Below are 25000 nucleotides of genomic sequence, written 5' to 3' on the forward strand. Positions count from 1 at the left end.
ATTTGACTGAATTCTTGTGCTCTTTGATCCTAGTGGTGAGATCTCTACCCGTTTGTTCATATCAAATCGGAATTCCTGCACCCATAAGACCTCTAAATGGCTCACACAAATACTATCACCGTTTTTAGGTTGTTTCTCAGTGTTACTCAGAAGACTGTATAAGTAAAATCAAAAGCCACAACCTACCAGGGAGCAGGAAATTACTAAGTCTTGATGTAGTGTCGTTATTTACACAGATTGATGTAGCAGAGGTTTTTAAATTCTTGGAAGAGAAATAACAACCATACCAAAACCAGCTACCACTACCATTAGAAAAAATAATAGGCTTAACAAAATTTTGTGTCAGTACTATTTTTTTTTTTTTTTCATTTTAAAGATCATTCCTTTAAAAAAAAAATTGGATGTTCCATGGGCTTAAATCTCTCGCCAGTCCTAACCAATTTATATATGGAATATTTTGAGTCACTGCTACTACCGGGAATTAAACCTCCCGCAATGTTTTGGTGATATTTTACGGTTTGGGATGATGAATGGGGCTCCTTCCAAGAATTCCACAATAAACTCAATCACTTAACGAACAACATTAAATTCAAAGTGAAATGGGAAATAGATTACAAATTACCATTCTTAGATATCTTAATAATTAGAAAGTCGGAGTCTTTATCTTTTACAGTTTATAGGAAGCCCACCCATACAGGGAACTACCTACACTTCTTTAGCTATCATCCAGATAAAATCAAATATTGTGTCGCTTCAGGCCTATTTTTTCCGTGCTTTGAGAATATGTAGTCCACAATATTTAGACATGGAATTAAATTCAGTAAGAAATAACTTAATAAAATTAGGATACTGTTAGCTTCGCTGCCACTAACACTTAGTCACTTGTGTTATTCATCCGTAGGCCCCATGCCTCCCCCTTCTCTTAGGTATGTTTCCACCAAATTTTTTATAATCAGATATTAAAGATTCTTGATGGGTTGAATTAAAACGGAGATATAGTTTTCTTATCTTATTTTCTTCTAAGTAATACACTTGGTTATTCAAGCTATACTAAGGTACTCCCACCCAGAATTCCTGTTCATCCCACCAAGCCACTTCTGCTCCGACGTCACTATTTAATCTATCCAATAACTTTGAACGTTACAAATAAGTGCCATCCTTTTAAGGCGTGACTTTACCTCCATGAACCAATCATTTTTCTCCTCCTCCACCTTATTCTACAAACAGAAAGACTGTTATACTGCCTCAAGCGATATTGTTTACGCAAGCATTTTGTCGCAGCAGAACGAGCTCTGTGTTTACATTCACAACATCAGCACCTCTCGATATCCTAATCTATATTTACAAACACAAGACGGTAAGCTAGAATATGCAACTCTCTGCAACTTCCACTCGGCCATTGTATCATAATGACCGAATAAATTTACATATCGTTTCACTTACCCCTCGATCTACCTAAATGTCTTCCTCTATGTACCGGCCTCCTACAGGGCTCGGCAGCTACCCTTGGTCGTCCCGACCAATGATATCTACTGCCCTTTTACAGGGCTCGATAGTATATATTTGGAAATCATCACATATATAAAAAGCTATTCTACCTTTACATAAACTGGTAAAATGGCATTAGTAAAACAAGTAAGCAACATTCCAGAATGCACATTAATAATTCAGGCAGAATAATGGTAAATAACAGACATGTTAATAAAACATCTCTTAAAACAGATAAAATTACAATTCAAACAACATTAGAATTCACTGGGAAATGGTTTCATTATCTTTTCAAAGATGTTAGCAATATTCAAGTGTCTCTTCTTGAATGTCAATTAACACACTTAATTCATCTTTCAAAGAGTCTTAATGCTTCATAAATATAACATATCAATACTTATGTGAAAGGTCCTTAAGGTTCCAATTCTGACCACAGCAGACCAAATGTCTTCAGTTGTTTAGGTCTCCCATCCCAAGTACATACAAATGGTCATTTCAATACTATCTGTAAAATGTATCAAGATTAATATTCAATTCTAAAAGAATATCATCATAATATTCTCTATACTCTTCTGCTTCATTAAAATTGATACATAGGGTATCACAACAAATATCTTCATAGATCTGCAACCTAACTTTCTTCATATCATCTAAATGGCCTATCAATTCTTCCTTCTTTTCTAAATGGACTAGTTTGAATTTATTTCCACCTGTAAAATCAATTACCCTATATGGACCTGAGTACCTTGGTGAAAGTTTATTATAGGGTGAATGTAGTTTGACCATGATTAAATCTCCTATTTTCAATTCTATTTTATGTGCTATTTTGTGTTGTTGCTTTTTCATCTCTTGTGAATACTCCTGCATATGTTCCCTAACTCTTTGGTGAATATTTTGGAAAGTATCTATTCTATTTAAGATATAATCTTCTATATTGTACACAGGTTTCTGCTCTTCAGCCAAGATTTCATATGGAAGAGTTTTGCCTTCCCAAAAATAATAAAATGAGGTGTTTCACCTGTTGCTATATTAATTTGGTTGTTCAGAGTACATTTAACACAAGGAATCCAAGTATCCCAGGTTATAATATGAGGACTTATTATACTTCTAAGACATGTAATAATTTTCTTATTCAACCTCTCTACAACTCCATTACTTTGTGGATGATTCACTAGAATGTTTACTTTCTTTATCTTAAATTAGCTACATGATTTTTCGAAGATATTGTTATTAAATTCAGCTCCATTATCTAAAACTAATATCTTAGGTGTAGTGAAATTACAGATTATCTGATCATAGATTACTGAAGCAATAATTTCAGCTTTCTTATTTGGAATGGGTTGTAAATACACAATATTGAAAAATAATCAATGGCAACAAATACATATTTATATCCATTCTCAGACATAGGTAACTCCAATGTATCTATGTGAACTCTTCCCCAAGGTTTCTGTGGAATGGGATAGGTAAGTATATGAGCAGGTTTTGGTGTATTTCCTTTCACCTTAACACATTTCAAACAATTTTCATTATAATTATATATATCTTTCTTCATACCTGGCCAAAAGTATTTAAGTTGTGCTTGTCTATAAGTTTTATCCTTTCCTGGATGTGAGTTACAATCACTATCACGAAGTAACTTCAGTATCTCTTTTACAAGAGTTTGTAGTATTACCAACTGATTTACTGGACCTCCAGAAATATATTTCCCGCTTACAACTGATTTTCTATACAATAGTCCATTAGTCAAATGAAATTTCTCTATCTTATACCCCTTTGGTAGTTTTGAAGGATTTCCTCTTGGGTTCATCAAGTACTTGACTAATGAATCACGTCTTATCATCCCTTTGTTCTCTTATTAGCATTTCCTCATCTAAAGTTACTAACTTTTCTATACTACAAACAAAATTAATCAAACCAGTCATTGGTTGGCTAATACTTCTAGAAAGTGCATCTGCCGCAACATTCTTTTTACCCGGAATATATTCAAATTGAACTTCATAGCACTGAAGTATCGCAAACCATCTAGCGAGTCTGCCCCTAAGATTCTTATGCTTAAATTTGTTCTGAATAGCTGTATGATCAGTCCATACTCAGATTGGATATCCCAGTATCATATTGTAAGGACAGGAATTTTGAAGGGATATTATTTTTGGAATTTCGTTTTATTTATCTATTTATTTATTTGAGTGTTGACTTGAGAGACTGGGTAGTATGGACGTCGTGACGGTTTTATTCAACCAGGAAACATGGAAAATAGAGCCTTAATAGATCATGAATTTATTTTGTTCTGTGTCTACCCATCAAGATGTGTTGGCAAAGAGCCTTACTATAATCATAAATATATATATATATATATCAATAGAAGGTAGCTACAAATATATTTCAACTGATTTTGGTTCAACTAATCTTGGAGACGACATTAGAATGTTCTCGAACATAGCGGGCGCACCGTAGCTCCGCCCACCCGTGACGTCACTGACACATTCGGACGGAGGCGTAAACTAGGACCATTACCTATAAGAGGAATAGGAAAAATTCCCAACTTTCAGTTCAGGATTCCATTAGAGAAATAGTTTAGGGAGAGATTGTAGCAGCTAGGGGCTGTGTTGAGAAGCGAAATGAAGTTTTACGAAATAGTACAACAGGGGTGGTTAGTGGTTTACCCATAGATACGAACACATAGCCGTCTTTTTTTTTTTTTTTTTTTTTTTTTTTTTTTTTTGCGAAGCTAAAAATTTACTCTGATGCCAAGAACTATCCCGATAACAGGTATAACAGTGTGCTCTGTAAGATTAATGAAAATGAATGTCAATATGTGAGTTAAATGATATAGTGCAGATATAGTAAGTAGATAGTTATTATTATTAAGTTTTGAGTCTGATGCCAAGAACTATCCCGATAACAAGGAAAAAAGGGTTTAAGGAAGTGTACTCCACAAACACTTTGCGTGGAAGGAGTTAGACGGTGTCCCGCATATATACATTAGCTATGAGAGTGTAATCCTTAGAGTACAATTCTGTCTGTGATCGTTCTCTAATAAGAATACGGGTTTGAAGGTAGACACAATATTGTAAGTAGACTTATACAGTGACTGCATAAGTATCTCGCATACCCATATATTTTTCATACTGTAAGAATCAATAGATTGTCTAGTTGGAGAAATCCACAATATACTTTTGTATTTTCTTACTATATTTTTGCTTCAGTGTAATAATTAACACATAGAAGACCTTCACTTATATTCTTTTACTACTCCACTTGGGCATAGGCCTTTTCGCTACCCAGAACCAACCCCGAACGACCTGAGGAAAGGGGACGGAGTCAGACGTGAATAACAAGGAGCAGTTTCCATTTATGGTCAGATATATCCCTATAGACGATTGGGTGGTGGCAGCGTATACCTTTAAATAATCAAGCTTGATTTCTTATTTCCCAAATCGTCCTTATGTGGGTATCTCTGATCACTCCCATTGGAGGTGCTCTTGGTTAAACGCTAATCAATCGACGGCACCACAATATCTCTAAATCTTTCTAATGAATATATCACTGCTAATATTTCTCTTTCTGTTATAGAGTAGTTTCTTTTTGCAAAGTTTTGAAGTGTAAGCAATTGCTTTCAAAGTTCCATTTCTCTCTTGCATAAATATTCCTGCTAATCCTATGTCAGATGCATCAGTGCAAAGGATGAATTCTTTATCATAGTCTGGAAATATTAAAATTGGAGAACTCGTGAGTTTATCTTTCATATTGTCAATAGCTTCCTGTTGTGCAGGTCCCCACATGAACTTTGAGTCCCTCCTCAACAAAGAACTTAATGGATTAGCAATGACAGCACATCGTTGAATAAATCTTTATAATATCCTGTCAATCCCAAAAAGCTCCTGATCTTGTCTACATTGGTTGGAACTGGAAAATTCTTCACTGCTTCAACTTTTAAATTCACTGTATTAAGTCCATGTCTGTCTATCTTAGGTCCCACATAAATAACACTGTCTTGCAAGAACTTACATTTTTCAAGTTTCACTTTCAATCCTGCTTCAACTAGTTTTGAGAATATCAAATCTAATTTCTTAAAGTGCTCAACTGCTGTCTGGGAAACTATTAAAATGCCATCTAGGAATACACTAGCAGTGTTTCCTAACAACCCATCTAGAATTGTATTCATTAATTTCATGTAAGTTAATGGACTATTACATAACCCAAATGACATTCTTTTGAACGCATAATGTCCCGTTGGAGTAGAAAATTCTGTGAACTCTCTTGGGTCTTCATGCAACTCTATTTGCCAAAAAGGTGATTTTATATCTATTGTGCTAAAATATCTCTTCTCAGTTCCCAAACTTCTTAGAATGTCACCTATTACTGGTAATGGTAACTTATTACAAATGGTGTGCTTATTCAATCCCCTATAATCAATCACTGGGCGCATAGTATCATCTGATTCTGGCACCAAAATTGAAGGAAAGTTCCAATCACTTTTACTATTTTCAATGATATCCTACAATAATATTTCAGTGATCAGTTTATCTACTATTGCTAATTTAGAGTGAGGAACTCTGTAGGCGGGTATGTAAATAGGTTGTGTTCCTGGTTTTGATTTAATCTGATGTTTTAAAACAGTTGTTTTGTCTAAGGCGTCCCCCGGCAAAGCAATTACTTTATTGTGCTTCACAAGCAAAGCAACTAAACTTACATCCAACTCAGGGCAATTTGTATGCTGTAATAGACTCTTGTATTTCTTATTTAATTCTATTCCTTCTTGAATTGAACAGATTGATTAAATTTGTAATTCTACCTCCTCACTACTCTCATATAAAAACTTGATGGGTTTGGTACACACCTGAAAACATCCTTTTTGTGTACATTTCCTTAAACCTATATCTTTATTCATAGTGTTAATTATTAATATTTCTACTATGTTCTTATTTGACTTATAAATCCCTGAGTCCAATTTCAAACCTTTTAATGTACCTGATTCTGGCAGGGTTAAAATTTCAGAGTCTAGAGAGACTCCTTTCAACTGCACTTTTACCCTGTTAATTGCTCTGGCGTGTAATAACCTCGACTTTATTACGTCATCATCCACAATTTGCAAGCCTTCATTTGCAGTTGATGAATTAGTAATTTCTGGGATTTCCAGAGCATCTGAGTTGGGTTCACTATATGAGGCTTTACTTTCTGTTGGTCTGGACCGGTCGGTCTCGTTATCTAAAGTAAAATTTTTATCTTTCTTATCAATGTCTAGGGATTCATTGATTCCTGTCACTGGTCTTAAGTCTGGTTGATTTAAAAATGGGATTAACTGTGATTTCACTAAGATCCCTAAGTCAGCAGGACATATCACCATGTTCTCTTTTCTTATAATTGCAAATCCTATCAATAAATCTCATGGAAAAAACAGATTCTTCTACAACTATCATTTGTATATAAGATAACTTCTAGATCAACCTTACATAACGTTATAACCTATTTCCAGTTACTCCTTAAAATGAGTAAAGGATTGGTTCTAAGATTTTAACTCCTGGTTTCAACTGGTTTAAAACTGTACTTTTTATAACATTGACTGCAGATCCTGTATCAATAAATGTTTGAATAGGCTTATTGAACACTCTACCAGAAATGAGACGTCCTACAGAAGTTGTAAGAGGCCGGTAGATAGAGGTAGACAATTGGGTAGATAGAGGGGTAGGTGGAGACGAATCCAAATTTTACGACTAAAGGTTTAAAAAAAACGGCTGACAGAAATGGCTTAGTCATACACGTGCCCACTCGCGCCTTGTATTTGTAAACAATGCAGATGTGGGGCAAAAATTGTAAGCGTTTAAGCCATTTCCGTTGCGACATAATGCTTACGTAAATAATATCGCTTGGAACAGTATAACAGGCTCGCTGATTGAAGAAAAAGGTGGAGGAGGAGAAAAATTATTGGCGCATGGAGGTAAAGTCACGCCCTTAAGGAGTGGCACTTGTTTGAGAAATAAAAGAATATTGGATGAATGAAATAGTGACGTCAGAACGAAGGTGGCTTGACGTATTGTATAGGGATCCCGAGCGGGAATCCCTGGGTGTAGATCTTTAGAAAAAGAAGATAAGAAAAATCAACCTCATTTAATTCACCCCTCAAGCTTTGAGTGAAGGACTAGGCATGGGGCCTACAGTGAAGGGAACAGTGGTGGCCTGCGAGGGACGAACCAAAGAGGCTGAAGATAGTGCACAACCACAACCACGCAGTGTACAACCACAACCACGACGCGACCACAACCAAGCGTAGGTCTTACGAGGCGATCGACTACGGAGCAACTACAACGGGAGGAATAAGGCAATCTTCAAGACAAGAGACGACGAAGCTGATGAGCGACGAGGCTGACGAACCTCGACACTAACGAGAGACATCGAGATTGAAGTACGCAAGGAAGACTACGTGGAGACAGTCAAGTCAAATCAACTACTGAAGGTATGAATAATACAGTACTTAGGCATGAGGTTCATACCTCCAATATTAATATTCCCAAATTCACAGGGAAGAAAACACCTTAGGGGTTAATAATTTCCTTGCCCAAATAGTTACCTTAATTGTGAGCAAAAATATAACAGATGAAAAAAGAAAAATAGAAATTTTAAAGGAAAATATAGATCCTCAGAGGGATAGAGCTAGGTTTATCATAGAGTTCCAGCAAATGGAAGATATCAATCAATATGAAGCTTATAAGAAAGCACTCATTAAACATTTTATGTCAAAATGTGATCAGGATCCTATCAGGTCTTTGGTTAAAATTATCAAAGAAGTTGGAACAAGTGGATCAGACACAGAATACTTAGATAGATTAGATAGATGGTCAAAGGACATGAATTCTATCTTCAAAGATTCAGATTGGATAGAAAGATCTAGTGACAAAATGAAAGTTTCTCAGGTAATAAAATTGATCACATTTGGATTGTTAACCAAAACTTCTGATGACTTAACGGCAGAAAGGCCATATAAAGATCTAAAATCCAATTTGAATTTAGAGGAAGTAGATTACCTTCTTCAAGGGTATAGTGAGACCAGGATAAAAAATTCATATGTAATGACAGTGGGCCAACATAGGAACTCTAGAGAGTTTAAGAAAACAGAAGTAAGACATAGACGAAATGTTAGAAGTCCATCCAGGGATACTAGAATCCTATGTTTTAATTGTCATACCTGGGGACACAAAGCACAAGACTGTTATTATGGAATTATATGTAGAAATTACAAATATGAGGGTCATGATGAATATCAGTGTAGAAACCCACCATTCTGTATGTATCACCAGAGAATAGGCCATAAAACCCATGAATGTAGACATTTTCGTATGCACCAGGAAACAAGAGGAAAACCCCCAGACACAAAATAAATCAATATTTTACAACTCCCCATATATATACCGATAGACGGTATTGTGTTAAAGATAGGAATATGAGTAGGGTGAAAGAAACCTCCAACATCAAAGACAAAATGATAATTACTATAGGAATAACTTCTATAGGACCTCTCATATCTGGTAGAGTGTTCAATAAGCCTACTCAAATATTTATTGATAGAGGATCTGTAGTTAATGTAATTACCAGTAAAGTTTTAAACCAATTGAAACCAGGAGTGAAAATATTGGAACCAGTCCGTTACTTATTGCAAGGAGTAACTGGAAATCAGTTAAAAACATCAGGTAAGGTTTAGCTAGAAGTTATCTTATATACAAATGAACATTTGCACATTCCAGTGATAGTTGTAGAAGAATCTGTTTTTCCAGGAGACTTATTAATAGGATTTACAACTATGAGAAAAGAGAACATGGTGATATGTCCTGCTGACTTAGGAATCTTAGTGAAATCACAGTTAATCCCATTTTTAAATCAACCAGACTTAAGACCAATGACAGGAATCAATGAATCCCAAGACATAGATAAGAAAGATAATAATTTTACTTTAGATAACGAGACCGACCGGTTCAGACCAACAGAAAGTAAAGCCTCATATAGTGAACCCAACTCAGATGCTCAGGAAATCCCAGAAATTACTAATTCATCAACTACAAATGAAGCCTTGCAAATTGTGGATGGTGGCGTAATAAAGTCGAGGTTATTACACGCCAGAGCAATTAACAGGGTAAAAGTGCAGTTGAAAGGAGTCTCTCTAGACTCTGAAATTTTAACCCTGCCAGAATCAGGTACATTAAAAGGTTTGAAATTGGACTCAGGGATTTATAAGTCAAATAAGAACATAGTAGAAATATTAATAATTAACACTATGAATAAAGATATAGGTTTAAGGAAATGTACACAAAAAGGATGTTTTCAGGTGTGTACCAAACCCATCAAGTTTTTATATGAGAGTAGTGAGGAGGTAGAATTACAAATTTAATCAATCTGTTCAATTCAAGAAGGAATAGAATTGAATAAGAAATACAAGAGCTTATTACACCATACAAATTGCCCTGAGTTGGATGAAAGTTTAGTTGCTTTGCTTGTGAAGCACAAGAAAGCAATTGCTTTGCCGGGGGACGCCTTAGGCAAAACAACTGTTTTAAAACATCAGATTAAATCAAAACCAGGAACACAACCTATTTACATACCCGCCTACAGAGTTCCTCACTCTAAATTAGCGGTAGTAGATAAACTGATCACTGAAATGTTATCGCAGGATATTATTGAACATAGTAAAAGTGAGTGGAACTTTCCTTCAATTTTGGTGCCAAAATCAGATGATACTATGCGCCCAGTTATTGATGATAGGGAATTGAATAAGCACACTTTTCGTGATAAGTTAACATTATCAGTAATCGGTGACATTTTAAGAAGTTTGGGAAATATTAATAGGTATTTTAGCACAATAGATATAAAATCACCTTTTTGGCAAATAGAGTTGCATGAAGACTCAAGACGCTACTCCAACGGGACACTATGAGTTCAAGCGAATGCCATTTGGGTTATGTAATAGTCCATTAACTTACATGAGATTAATGAATACAATTCTAGATGGGTTGTTAGGAAACACTGCTAGTGTATTTGTAGATGACATTTTAATAGTTTCTCAGAACGCAGTTGAGCACTTTAAGGAATTAGATTTGATATTCTCAAGACTAGTTGAAGCAGGATTGAAAATGAAACTTGAAAAATGTAAGTTCTTGCAAGACAGTGTTATTTATGTGGGGGATAAGATAGACATGGACTTAGTACAGTGAATTCAAAAGTTGAAGCAGTGAAGAATTTTACAGTTCCAACCAATGTAGACAAGATTAGGAGCTTTTTGGGATTGACAGGATATTATAGAAAAATCATTCGACGATATGCTGACATTGCTAATCCATTAATTTCTTTGTTGAGGAAGGACTCAAAGTTCATATGGGGACCTGCACAACAGGAAGCTTTTGACAAGATGAAAGATAAACTCACGAGTTCACCTATTTTAATCTTTCCTGACTATGAAAAAGAATTCATTCTTTGCACTGATGTACAGCTACACAGAAAACTATCGTTAGTAGGGGTGTCGAAACATTCGCTAATGAACATAACCTTATGATACCGAAGGGTTGGTATTTCTGGGGTTCGAATTGTTCGAATTCCTTCTGAATGAATATGAATCGAATAATAGTTCCGGAGTTCATATGGATTCACTATGACATGATAATCTTATTTCCGATGGAGACTTCAACTTGTCTCAAATAGTTTCGTTGTTTTGTGTCAAAATGATTAGCGTGATTTACTAACGATAGTTTTCTGTGCAGCTGTACCTGACATAGGATTAGGAGGCATACTGATGCAAGAGAGAAATGGAACTTTGAAACCAATAGCTTATACTTCAAGACTTTGTAATAATGCAGATAGAAACTACTCTATAACAGAAAGAGAAACTTTAGCAGTAATTTATTCTTTAGAAAGTTTTAAGGATATGGTACTGGGATATCTAATCAGAGTTTGGACTGATCATACAGCTATTCAGAACTTATCTAAGCATAAGAATCTTAGGGGCAGACTCGCTAGATGATTTGCGATACTTCAGTGCTATGAAGTTCAATTTGAATATATTCCGGGTAAAAAGAATGTTGCGGCAGATTCACTTTCTAGAAATATTTGTGACTGGGTTGATTAATTTTGTTTGTAGTATAGAAGAGTAACTTTAGATGAGAAAATGCTTATAAGAGAACAAAGGGATGATAAGACGTGATTCATTAGTCAAGTATTTGATGAACCCAAGAGGAAATCCTCCAAAACTACCAAAGGGGTATAAGATAGAGAAATTTCATTTTACTAATGGACTTTTGTATGGAAAAACAGTTGTAAATGGGAAAGATATTTCTAGAGGTCCAGTAAATCAGTTGGTAATACTACAAACTCTTGTAAAAGAGATATTGAAGTTACTTCGTGATAGTGATTGTAGCTCACATCCAGGAAAGGATAAAACATATAGACAAGCACAACTTAAATACTTTTGGCCAGGTATGAAGAAGGATATATACAATTATGTAGAAAATTGTTTGAAATGTGTTAAAGTGAAAGGAAATACACCAAAAAATGCTCATTTACTTACATATCCCATTCCATAGAAACCTTGGGAAACAGTTCACATAGATACATTGGAGTTACATATGTGTGAGAGTGGATATAAATAGGTATTTGTTGCCATTTATTATTTTTTAAGATTTTGTATTTTACAACCCATTCCAAATTTGAAAGCTGAAACTATTGCTTCAGTAATCTATGATCAGATAATCTGTAATTTCACTACACCTAATATCTTAGTTTTAGATAATGGAACTATATTTAATAACAAAATCTTCGAAAAATTATGTAGTTTATTTGAGATCAAGAAAGTCAATATCTTAGTGAATCATCCACAAAGTAATGGAGTTGTAGAAGGGTTAAATTAGAAAATTATTACATGTCTTAGAAGTATGGTAAGTACTCATATTATAACCTGGGATACTTGGATTCCTTGTGTCAATTGTACTCTGAACAACCAAATTAATATAGCAACAGGTGAAACACCTCATTTTATAATTTTTTGGGGGAAGACAAGAGTCTTCCATATGAAATTTTGACTGCAGATCAGAAACCTGTGTATAATATAGATGATTATATCTCAAATGAAATAAACAATTTTCAAAGTATTCATCAAAGAGTTAGGGAACATATGCAGGAGTATTCACAAGAGATGAAAAAGCAACAACACAAAATGGCACATAAACTAGAATTGAAAATAGGAGATTTAGTCATGGTCAAACTACATTCACCCTATAATAAACTTTCACCAAGGTACTCAGGTCCATATAGAGTAATTGATTCTGCAGGTGGAAATAAATATAACCTTATCCATTTAGAAACCAAGGAAGAATTGATAGGCCATTTAGATGATATGAAGAAAGTTAGGTTGCAGATCTATGAAGATGATTGTTGTGATACCCTATGTATCAATTTTTATGAATCTGAAGAGTATAGGGAATATTTTTATAATATTCTTTTAGAATTGAATATTAATCTTGATACATTTTACAGATAGTATTGAATTGACCATTTGTATGTACTTGGAATGGGAGACCCAAACAAATGGAACTTTGTGTCAGGCAGATACATGAAGACCTTGAATCTGCTGTGGTCAGACTTGGAACCTTAAGGACCTCTCACAAAAGTATTGATATGTGACATTTATAAAGCATTAAGACTGTCTTTGAAAAATGAATTAAGTGTGTTGAAAAAATAATGAAAATTGAAATGCAAGAAGAGACACTTAACAATGACTTTTAACTCTAAGGTAGTGAGTTTTACAAATATGTTTGCAAATTATTTCATATTACTATCATCTTTGAAAATATTATGAAACCATTCCCCGTTGAAAAATAGTGTTCTTAGTGAATTCTGCATTTTTTTTTTTTTTTTGCAAATTATTTTGTTAGCAATTTATTTTGGTTTATGCCTTATTATTTTCACATGCATGTTATTTACCATTATTCTGCCTGAATTGTTATTGTGCATTTTGGAGGGCTGCTTATTTCTTTGATATATATGTTTTATATGTTTTACTATGCCATTTTACCAGTTTATGCAATGGTAGATAGCTTCTTATACTAGCAAGCCCTGTAAGAGGGTAACAGAAATCATTGGTCTGGACGACCAACGGTAGCTGATGAGCCCTGTAAGAGACCGGTAGATAGAGGTAGACAATTGGGTAGATAGAGGGGTAAGTGGAGACGAATGCAAATTTTTCGACTAAAGGTTTGAAAACAACGGCTGACAGAAATGGCTTAGTCATACACGCGCCCGCTCGCGCCTTGTATTTGTAAACAATGCTGATGTGGCAAAAATTATAAGCGTATAAGCCATTTCCGTTGCGACATAATGTTTACGTAAATAATATTGCTTGAAACAGTATAACAGCCTCTCTGATTGGAGAAAAAGATGGAGGAGAAAAATTATTGGCGCATGGAGGTAAAGTCACGCCCTTAAGGAGTGGCACTTGTTTGAGAAGTAAAAGAATATTGGATGAATGAAATAGTGACGTCAGAACGAAGGTGGCTTGACGTATTGTATAGGGATCCCGAGCGGGAATCCCTGGGTGTAGATCTTTAGAAAAAGAAGATAAGAGAAATCAACCTCATTTAATTCACCCCTCAAGCTTTGAGTGAAGGACTAGACATAGGGCCTACAGAAGAATGAAATTTACTAAGTGTAAGATGGCAGCGAAGCGAGCAGAAGTCCTTCCAATTGTAATTGTCAGTTTATGACTATCTTTGATGTTGGAGTTTTCTTTCACCCTTCTATCACTCTTATACTTAACACAATACTGTCTATTTGTATATATATATGGAGATTTCTAGAATATTGATTTATTCTGTGTCTGGGGTTTTTCCTCTTGTTTCCTGGTGCATACGAAAATGTCTACATTCATGGGTTATATTTGCCTATTCTTTGGTGATACATACTGAATGGTGGGTTTCTACACTGATATTCATCATGACCTTCATATTTGCAATTTCTACAAATGATTCCATAATAACAGTCTTGTGCTTTGTGTCCCAAAGTATAACAATTAAAACATAGGATTCTAGTATCCCTGGATGAACTTCTAACTTTCTGTCTAAAGCGTCCCATGCACGATCAATTATATTGCGCAATTTCATTGTCAATACTCTGAATTGACAATTAAATTTACCGTGTATGTGCGATATATCGCCCATACACGGTCAACCTAATTATCATTTCAGAGTATCGACAATGAAATTGCGCAATATAATTGATCGTGTATGGGCCGCTTAAGTCCTAATTCTGTTTTCTTAAACTCTCCTCTAGAGTTCCTCTGTCATCATATATGGATTTATGATTCTGGTCTCACTGTACCCTTGCATTACATAATCTACCTCCCCTAAATTCATATTTGACTTGAGATCTTTATACAGCTTTTCTGCCTTTAAGTCATCACTATTTCTATTCAACAATCCAAATGTGATCAATTTTATTACCTGAGAAACTTTCATTTTGTCACTAGATCTTTCTATCCTATCTGAATCTTTGAAGATAGAATTCATGTCTTTTGACCATCTATCTAATCTATCTAAGTATTCTGTGTCTGATTCACTTGTTCTAACTTCTTTGATCATTCTAACCAAAGACCTGATAGGATTCTGATCACATTTTGACATAAAATATTTAATGAATGCTTACTTATAGGCTTCATATTGGTTTATATCTTCCATTTGCTGTAAATTTATGATAAACCTAGCTCTACCCCTCTGAGGATCTATATTTTCCTTTAAAAAAATTATTTTTCCTTTTTTCATCTGTTATATTTTTGCTCACAATTAATGTTTCTATTTGATTAATGAACTTATTAACTCCTAAAGTGTTTTCATCCCCGGTAAATTTGGGAATATTAATATTGGAGGTATGAACCTCATTCCTAAGTACTGTATTATTCATACCTTCAGTAGTTGATTTGACTTGACTGTCTCCACGTAGTCTTCCTCGCGTACGTCAACCTCGACGTCCTTCGTCAGCCTCGTCGTTCGCCAGCCTCGTCTTTCATCATCCTCGTCGCTCACTGCCTTGAAGATCATCTTGTTGATAATCGCCTTGAAGATCACTTTATTCCGCTCGTAGTAGTTGCTCGCAGTGTTGTAGACCCCTCGTTCTTCGTCTTGTCCCTTTGATTCAGCATACTCGTGTTTGTGGTTGTGGTTGTGCTTCAGTCCTGTAATTACTTCGGAGGAAGTTCGTCTAATCTCTTCGGAGGAGGTTCATCCCACCGCTGCCACCACTGCTAGCTTTACTGCTACTAGCACTTTGTCACCACTGTCACCACTGTTCCACTACGACTCATAACGCTTCAATTTTCCTCTATAATGTTAGTCTCGTAATTCACTCGTCTCTTGGCCCCATGCCTTCGTTACGTCAATTTCACTAACTTCCAAGTTCATCTTATTCAGTAGGCCCCATGCCTTGTACTTCTCATACTTCAGTCAAGTCCTTAGGTTAAGTAAAGTTCTTTAATGTTTCATTTTTCTACTTACTAAATTTACACTGTCTTAGGTTACACCCACATCTCTCCCTTTCTCTGTCTGTCAAGATCTCCATATCATACGCCAAGCCATCTTCGTCTGACGTCACTAATTTTTCTCATCCAATCTCCTCTTACTTCTCAAATAAATGCCACTCCTTATGGGCGTGACTTTAAATCTATGCACCAGTAATTTTTCTCCTTCTCCACCTTTTCCTCCAATCCGGAAGGCTGTTACATTGTCACAAGCAATATCGTTTACTTCAGCATTTGTCAAACGGAAATAGCTTTGCGCTTACAGTTTTGATTACATCAGCATTATTGCAATCAGCCACCTCTGTATCAACATTCAACAACCTCGTCGGTCGGTTGTTTACCTAGACAGGACGGCGACTACACAAATCCCCGACTCAGCACTTCGGAGTCGGCTGTCGGCCGTTGTTTCATAATAACTGATATTGAATTAGCATTCGTTCTCCATCTACCTCTCCATCTATCTAATTGTCTACCTCCATCTACCGGCCTCTTACACACTTAGTCACTTGTGCTATTCATCCGTAGGCCCCATGCCTCCCCCTTCTCTTAAGTATGTTTCCACCAAATCTTTTATAATCAGATATTAAAGTTTCTTGATGGGTTGAATTAAAATTGACTCCCATCCAGAATCCCTGTTCATCCCACCAAGCCACTTCTGCTCCGACGTCACTATTTAATTCATCCAATAACTTTGAACGTTACAAATGAATGCCATCCTTTTAGGGCATGATTTTACCTCCATGAACCAATCATTTTTCTCCTCCTCCACCTTATTCTCCAAACAGAAAGACTGTTATACTGTCTCAAGCGATATTGTTTACGCAAGCAGTTTGTCGCAGCAGAACGAGCTCTGTGTTTACATTCACAACATCAGCACCTCTCGATATCCTAATCTATATTTACAAACACAAGACGGTAAGCTAGAATATGCAACTCTCTGCAACTTCCACTCGGCCATTGTATCATAACAACCTAATAAAATTTACACATCGTTTCACCTACGCCTCGATCTACCTAAATGTCTACCTCTATCTACCGGCCTCTTACAGATACCCATCGTGGTTTTTACAGAAAGACCTTAGCCAAGCTAAAGTTATCTTTTGTAGATCTGATTCCCATTCCACTATGAATTATAAGTGGGATAACTGTTGCATAAAATTACCATACAATAAATCAATCAATGATATGTCTCAATTGTTATCTAATGAAAAAGTTAACTTCATCTTCAATTATCCCAATACTTTGTCAAGTAAAGTTGTCAATGTACATCACAGATCAAAGAGTAATTCAACCCTTGGAATTTACAAGTTACCTTGTTTAGATTGTAATGATGTATATTGGGGACAAACGGGTAGAGACCTCACTACAAGGATAAAAAAGCGCAAGAACTCAGTCAAATAAGGCCAAGAAAACTCAATCATATTTCAACATGTCGCCAATAAAAACATCGAATAAATTGGCACAACACTGAAATAATTTATAAATCTAAATGGAGTTTTAGAAAAGATAATAGTTCTCTTTAATAGATAATATACCTAATTATAATATTTCCAGTGGTCAATGGTCACCAGATTGCATAACTTCCTTATCTGTAAATAGACTGCTACCCTGTACACTAACAGTGTACAAAATCCACCAATGTCCACGTAGCGCCGGACACGTGATCTGAGTCCCCGTCCTTACTTGTTCACCTCACTTCTTTTGTATATGTACAGGCTTTTCTCTACTCTGTAATCACATCTGCTGAAGAGGATCACAGATGGTGATCGAAATATACGGATCTTTCTACTTTCGCCTATTCTTCTCCGAAAGTGGGTCATTAGTATACATATATCTATATATATATATATATATATATATATATATATATATATATATTACATGTAAATATATATGTGTATATATATATGTATATATATATATATATATATATATGTATATATGTATGTATATACACAGTGGGGGTAAAAACTTAGGCACCAGAGTAAAAATAAAATATAAAATCCTCAAATAACCTACATTGTCATGTACTTACCAGCTTTCTAGTACTTTGTTGGACACCTCTTTCTCTTGATACTTTCTTGCAGACGTTTAGGGACAAATTCTGGAAGATTTTGAAGCCAGACAGGGTCCATGTTCTTCCAAATATCCTTGATGGCTACCTCCAGCTTGGAGATTGATGAAGTGTCGTGCTCATGTAGCTTATCTTTCATGAGCACCCAGAGGTTCTCAATTGGGTTTAAATCATGAGAATTACCCGGTCAATCTTTTATATATTCCACATCACAGAATACAAACCATTCTTTGATGAGTATAGCAGTGTGGCATGGTGGACCATTCTGCATGAAGACATATATTTTGCACTGAATAAAGCTGCCCTCCAAATGATCATTAAGTAGCTCAAAATATCGGTCTGCAGTCAGAGTTACGTTTTTTGGTACTATCACTAATGATCCCACACCATGGTACCCAAAAGCTCCCCAAACCATCAGTGAATCAAGATGTTTTACAGTACCGTGTGTAAATTTTGGATCCAAAAGATCACTGCCAGGACGATGGTACACTTTGCCAAGGCGGTTTCCACTAACGGTGAAAGGGGCTTCATCATTACACAATATAGTTTTCCACTTCTCCACATCCAACTGTAAATATTTGTGGCAAAAATTGACCCTGTTCTTTTTCTGTTTTATGGATACAAGTTGAATTCTTGCAAGCATTGTGGTATAAGAATTACAGATCATCATGCAGGCGGAGGCGTACTGTTCTCACAGACACATGACCAAGTAATTTAGGTCCTTTCTTTCAATTGTGGTGCCATTATACGTGGACTAGCATCCACCTGTCTCCTCAGTACCTTCAGAGCACGAAGTGTAGTCTTCCTGGGCCTCACTGTGGGCTTCTTCTGTAATGACGGATCGGCTCCACCAGCATCACGAGTTTTCTTGGCCCACCGCTGGAGGTAGCCATCAAGGATATTTGGAAGAATATGGACACTGTCTGGCTTCAAAATCTTGCAGCATCTGTCCCTGAACGTCTCCAAGAAAATATAAAGGGAATGCGGTGTCCAGCAAAGCACTAGAGAGGTGGTAAGTACCTGATAATATAGGTTATTTGAGGAAATTTACTATTTTACTCTGGCACCTAGTTTTTGTCCCCCACTATATATATATATATATATACACATATATGTATATATATACATATATATGTATATATATATACATACATATATATATATACATACATACATATATATATATATATATATATATATATATATATATATATATATGTGAATGTACAACACTGAATGGATCCCAGTGATTAGAAATACATTTTAACAACCACAATGCACCACTTTAATTCTAAGCCATCAACATCGGGAGACCCAATGGAGGCCACAACCAGAAATTAAAATGTGGTACTGCCGAGGACTCAAACTCAGCTATCACATGAGAAGTACGCATTGACTTACCAACTACGTTATCAAGTGTTGTATAAATACTTTCCCGCGTTTGTTTATTTCTGGATGGAAAAGTGTTGCAAGTGGAGTTCCTCAAGGTTCCGTTCTTGGGCCACTTCTATTCATAGTATATATAAATGATATAGACCATGGACTAAAATCTACTGTTTCCAAATTTGCTGATGATACAAAACTGTGCGGAGTGGCAAATGATCACTCAAACCAATTAGATATTCAAATAGATTTAGATCAATTACAGCAATGGTCTGAAAAGTGGCTAATGAAATTTAACACAAGTAAATGCAAGGTAATGCACATAGGTAAAAATAACAGTAAGTACGATTACAAGCTATTTGGTAATTCGTTAACAAAAGTGGATAGTGAAAAAGATCTCGGCGTAATTATCAGTAACGACCTCAAATCATCCAAGCAGTGTATTTCAGCCTCTGAGAAAGCAAATAAGATTCTGGGACTGATTGCGCGATCTTTTGATTTCAAAAGTCCATCACTCATTAACAAGCTATACAAATCGTTAGTTCGTCCACATTTGGAATATGCTGTTTCTGTATGGTCACCGAATCTCATTAAAGACATTGACAGACTGGAAAAAGTACAACGGCGAGCCACAAAACTGATTCCAAATATAAAAAATAAATCATACGAAAATCGACTAAAACATATGAATCTGTTTTCCCTAAAAAAGCGTAGACTCAGAGGGGACTTGATACAGGTCTTTAAGATTTTAAAGGGAATTGACAACATCAAAAGTGACCAAATTTTCACATTTAATGAGAATCAGACAAGAAACAATGGTCTCAAACTATCCGGAAATAGATTCAATTTGGAAGTAGGTAGAAACAACTTTGCCAACCGTGTAGTAAATGAATGGAATAAACTTCCTGCACAGGTAGTGCAATGTAGTTCAGTTCGAAGCTTTAAGAATCTGTTAGATAAATACCTAAGTAAGATGCTGTAATGATTATAATTTATCATATATTATTTGTTTTTGTTTTGTTATCATTTGTCTGTCTGATTTTTATTTATTATTAGTTATATGTCAATTTATTATTATTTACTATTTACCTGTTTATTTATTATTTAACTATACCTATGCATTTATTTATGTATTTTATTTGTTATTTACATTATTATAGTTTTTATTTATTGTTTTATTATTAATATGATTTTTTTTCGCATCCGACCTAGATATGGATCAAAAGGTCTCCTGTCGGCATGCTCCGCCTTTGTAATCCTTTGTAAACCTTTGTAATTGTACTATCATAGTGGAGATGGGTTGAAAGCAAAATTTCATGTATATGTATGTACTCGAGCATACAAATATATATAAAGAATATATATATATATATATATACATAAAGAAAACAACGGCTATCCCAGCAGCACTATACGGAAATGAACAAAACCACGACCCACCGACACCCCACAACAGAGAACACATATCACACCTAAAGTCACTATCCCCTAAGTAAAAGACACTGAAGAACCTACACAACAGGCCGGTGTAGTTTACCGCATAAGCTGCACGGACTGTGACTCGGAATATATAGGAGAAAAACAAAAGAAATTAGCCACTAGAGTACATGAACACCAACGTGCAGTTAGGCGAGAAGATCCGAAATCGGCCCTGTACAAACACACTACAGAACACCAACACATGACTGATTGGGATGGAGTGACAACTCTACACAAAGAAAATAACAAAAAGAAAAGACTATTCTTGGAAGCATAGGAAACTAAGAGCAACTGCATAAACAGGTGCATTAATCTCAATCCTATATATCTAGGCACGAGGAGTAACGCAAGCTCATTCCTTTGTTCTGTGTTCTAGTCTCTGTCTACCTCTTTTCGACTTGTCGTTTGTTCACCAGTTGGGTTTTGGCCGACCCCCTTTCTCGAAAGAGGTCTCCCAATGCACCTCTTCGACTCCCCTTCCCGTGACTTTTGTCCTCCTTTACAGTTTTACTTTACTTCCTTTTTTCTCTACGGTTCTTCATTCTTTTTATCTTCTTTGTTCTTTTATTTGTCTGTTTGTAATGTAGTCATTTGTTATTGAGACGTGTTCCTCCTGTTCCCCACTTCCTACTTTGGCGGACATTTGGTCCACTTTCATTTGCGTCTTTGGATTATGCTTCTGTTTTTACTTTTGGGTTTAGTTTTGATGTGTTTTTTGTCACATTCGCTTTATGTTCACTGCCATTTTCTCTTTTTATTTTATTTGGTTTTATTTGTCTGGTTATAATTTAGCCATTTGCCCTTGACACTTCTTTGCGGACATTTGGTCCACTTTCATTTGCGTCTCTGTTCTATGCTCTGAAGTTTTTCCGTTAGTGTTACGTTTGAGGCATTTTGCTACACTTGTTTTTTTTTCACAGCCATGTAACTTACTTTATTTGTATGTTTCTAGTTTATTTTGTTTGATTGTAATTTAGTTGTTTGTTCTTGACATTTCATTGCGGACATTTGGTCCACTTTTTTATTATTATTATTATTATTATTTTTTTTTATTACATCTCTGTCCTATGGTCTGTTGCTTTTTACGGTAGTGTCACGTTTTGTTACTTTTGTTTTGCTTGTTTTATGTTCACTGCTATGTAACTTTTTATTTGTATTTTATTTTATTTTATTCTAATTGATACCAATATTTCATTTCTATTGTAATGTGTTTATTATTGTAATGAGGTATGCTTTGTACATATTATTGTGAGGGTGAACCTTTCCCAGGTTTACCATTTCGGTGATTTATAAGGAGTTCACAATCTTGTATCCATTGTAGCCCCTGAAGATAATTCTTGGACGGGAATCGAAACGTCGGGCAAATAAACCCTTCAATTGAATCTGGTGTTTACAGTTTTCCAATATCGATCCCAGATTCCAAATCTTCTCTTACACACACACACACACACACACACACACACACACACACACACACACACACACATATATATATATATATATATATATATATATATATATATGTATATATATATATATATATATATATATTGCAAAAATAATCACAATAACGCGTGACGAAAAGATATTGCAGAAACCACAGGGAAATTAAAGTCGGAATACTGAACGTTTTCGTCTATTACGACATCCTCAGAGTACAAGAAAGAAAAATAGAACACAATATTTATACAGAAGTAAGAAAACTGGGAGAGGTTATAGCCACATGAAACCTTCGGACATTATACATACATACACATTCAATTACACATGGAAATGTTAATGGTAATAAAATAAAAAATATATATACATACACATTCATATACACATAGAAATAAGAATGGTAATAGTAAAAAAAAAAAAAAATCAAAAGAACAAAACCATGAGCCGAAAGGTCCATAGGACATTTGATACAATTAGGAAACTTGGTACTGCTTAACGATCCTATGATTATGAAATGTTTAGTTAAACCAAAACACAAGTTAGATGTACAAAAAAAAAAAAATAAACAGAACACAATATTTAACAGAAATAACAAAAATGGAAAGGTTATAGCCACATAAAACCTTGGGACGTTATACACACTCATATACACATAGAAATATTAATGGTAACAGTAAATGAAAAAATACATACACATTCATATACACATGGAAATAATAATGGTAATAGTAAAAAAAAAAAAAAAACATGTGGCCGAAAGGTCCATAGGACATTTGGTACAATTAGGACATTTTGTATTGTTTTACTATCCTGTTAATTATAAAATTGTCTAGTTTAAATAAACCTAAACTCAAGTTAATATTATTATCAAAATTGTTCTTTAGGAAACAAGATTCAATGATGTTCCTATCTAAACGTTCTGATGGGATCCACCCTACCCGCAGAGGCAAAGATGTTCTTACAAACCTCATTGTGGGAGTTTGTAATGAACTAGCTCTTTTTTTTCTTACGGTAGAAGCCCAAAGGGAAGGGGAAATAGAATGTACATGGGAAAACAGTGTAGAGTATAGCATTAATGTAGAACAATGTGCCAGTATAGGACAAAATATAATTCTAGGATATGATGTCGGTAGAGGACGAAATGTTACATTAGGATGTAGTGTCATAGGATAAAATGTCGCAATGGGATGTAATGACAGTGGAGGACAAAAGATCACGATGGGAAGTAATGATAGTGGAGGACAAAATATCACGATAGGATGTAATGATAATGGAGGAGAAAATATCTCGGTAGGATATAATGTCAGTGGAGGACAAAATATAATTTTAGGAAGGGATACCGGACAGAATGTCAATGAAGGCCAAAATATCATGATGGGATGTAATGACAGTGGAAGACAAAAGATCACGATGGGATGTAATTATAGTGGAGGAAAAAATATCACGGTAGGATATAATGTCATTGGAGGACAAAATATAATTCTAGGAAGGGATGCCGGACATAATGTCAATGAACGACGGGAGGCCGGCGTGAATCACAGTGACGTAGGGGGACAAAATGTACAAAATATTTCGGATGACCGTGATCGACCAGATGTCCGTGATAGTGGAAGTGTTAATTTTGATGGGAGAAATGTTAATGATGCATTGAATGTCAATGAAGGACCAAATAATAATATAGAGTAAGGTATAAATAAAAAACAAAATGATAATGTAAGACATGATATTGAAACTCAAAATGTGTCAAAAAGAAATAATCACGAGTTTCTTAAAACCATGTACTTTAATGCTCGTAGTATTAGGAACAAATTTCAAGAAATACAGGCGTATGTCAAAAGCGAAAATCTCGATATGATAGGAATAACTGAGACATGGTTAAATGGTACAGAGTTCGAAGCTGAATTTAATATAGCGGGATTTAAACAATTTCATCAGGATAGAAACCACAAGAAAGGTGGGGGTGTTCTGTTGTACGTTAAAAACAATGATCATGCTTGTGTTTTAGAGAAAGTGAAACAGGATGCATATGATAGTTTGTGGGTTGAGTTAACCCAAACAAATGAACAAAAATTAATATAGTTGTAATATATAGGCCAAAGACATCATTAGCAGATGACAAGCTGTTATTTCAAGAACTGTCTAGTTTCTGCAACCGGGATTTATTGATAATGGGTGATTTCAATTCTACTGACATTGATTGGATGACCCTTGAACATGGCCATATAGGTGGTCGCTTGATTGATTTTCTCGGTGACAATTACTTAATTCAGCATATAAAAGAGCCCACATGATATGGAAACTTACTCGATCTATTGATCACTAGCCGCGAAAGCATGGTAACTGATGTAGAAGTCGGTGAATCTGTTGCAAATAGCGATCACAACTTAGTTAGATTCAAACTCCTAAAAATGTTTAGAATAGATACTTGTGTTTCTAAAATACCCGATTTCAGTAAAGCTCAGTTCCTAGGACTACGTCAGGAGCTTCAGCTTACAGATTGTGAGGTAAAATTAAACGAAAGACCTGTAGATCAGATGTGGGAAACTTTTCAAAATACGCTCACTAAGATGATTCAAACTTACATTCCTTTT

Source organism: Oratosquilla oratoria, chromosome 35 (assembly GCF_046742065.1).
Source record: "Oratosquilla oratoria isolate Oo_2021 chromosome 35, ASM4674206v1, whole genome shotgun sequence".
In the NCBI taxonomy this organism is placed as follows: Eukaryota; Metazoa; Arthropoda; class Malacostraca; order Stomatopoda; family Squillidae; genus Oratosquilla; species Oratosquilla oratoria.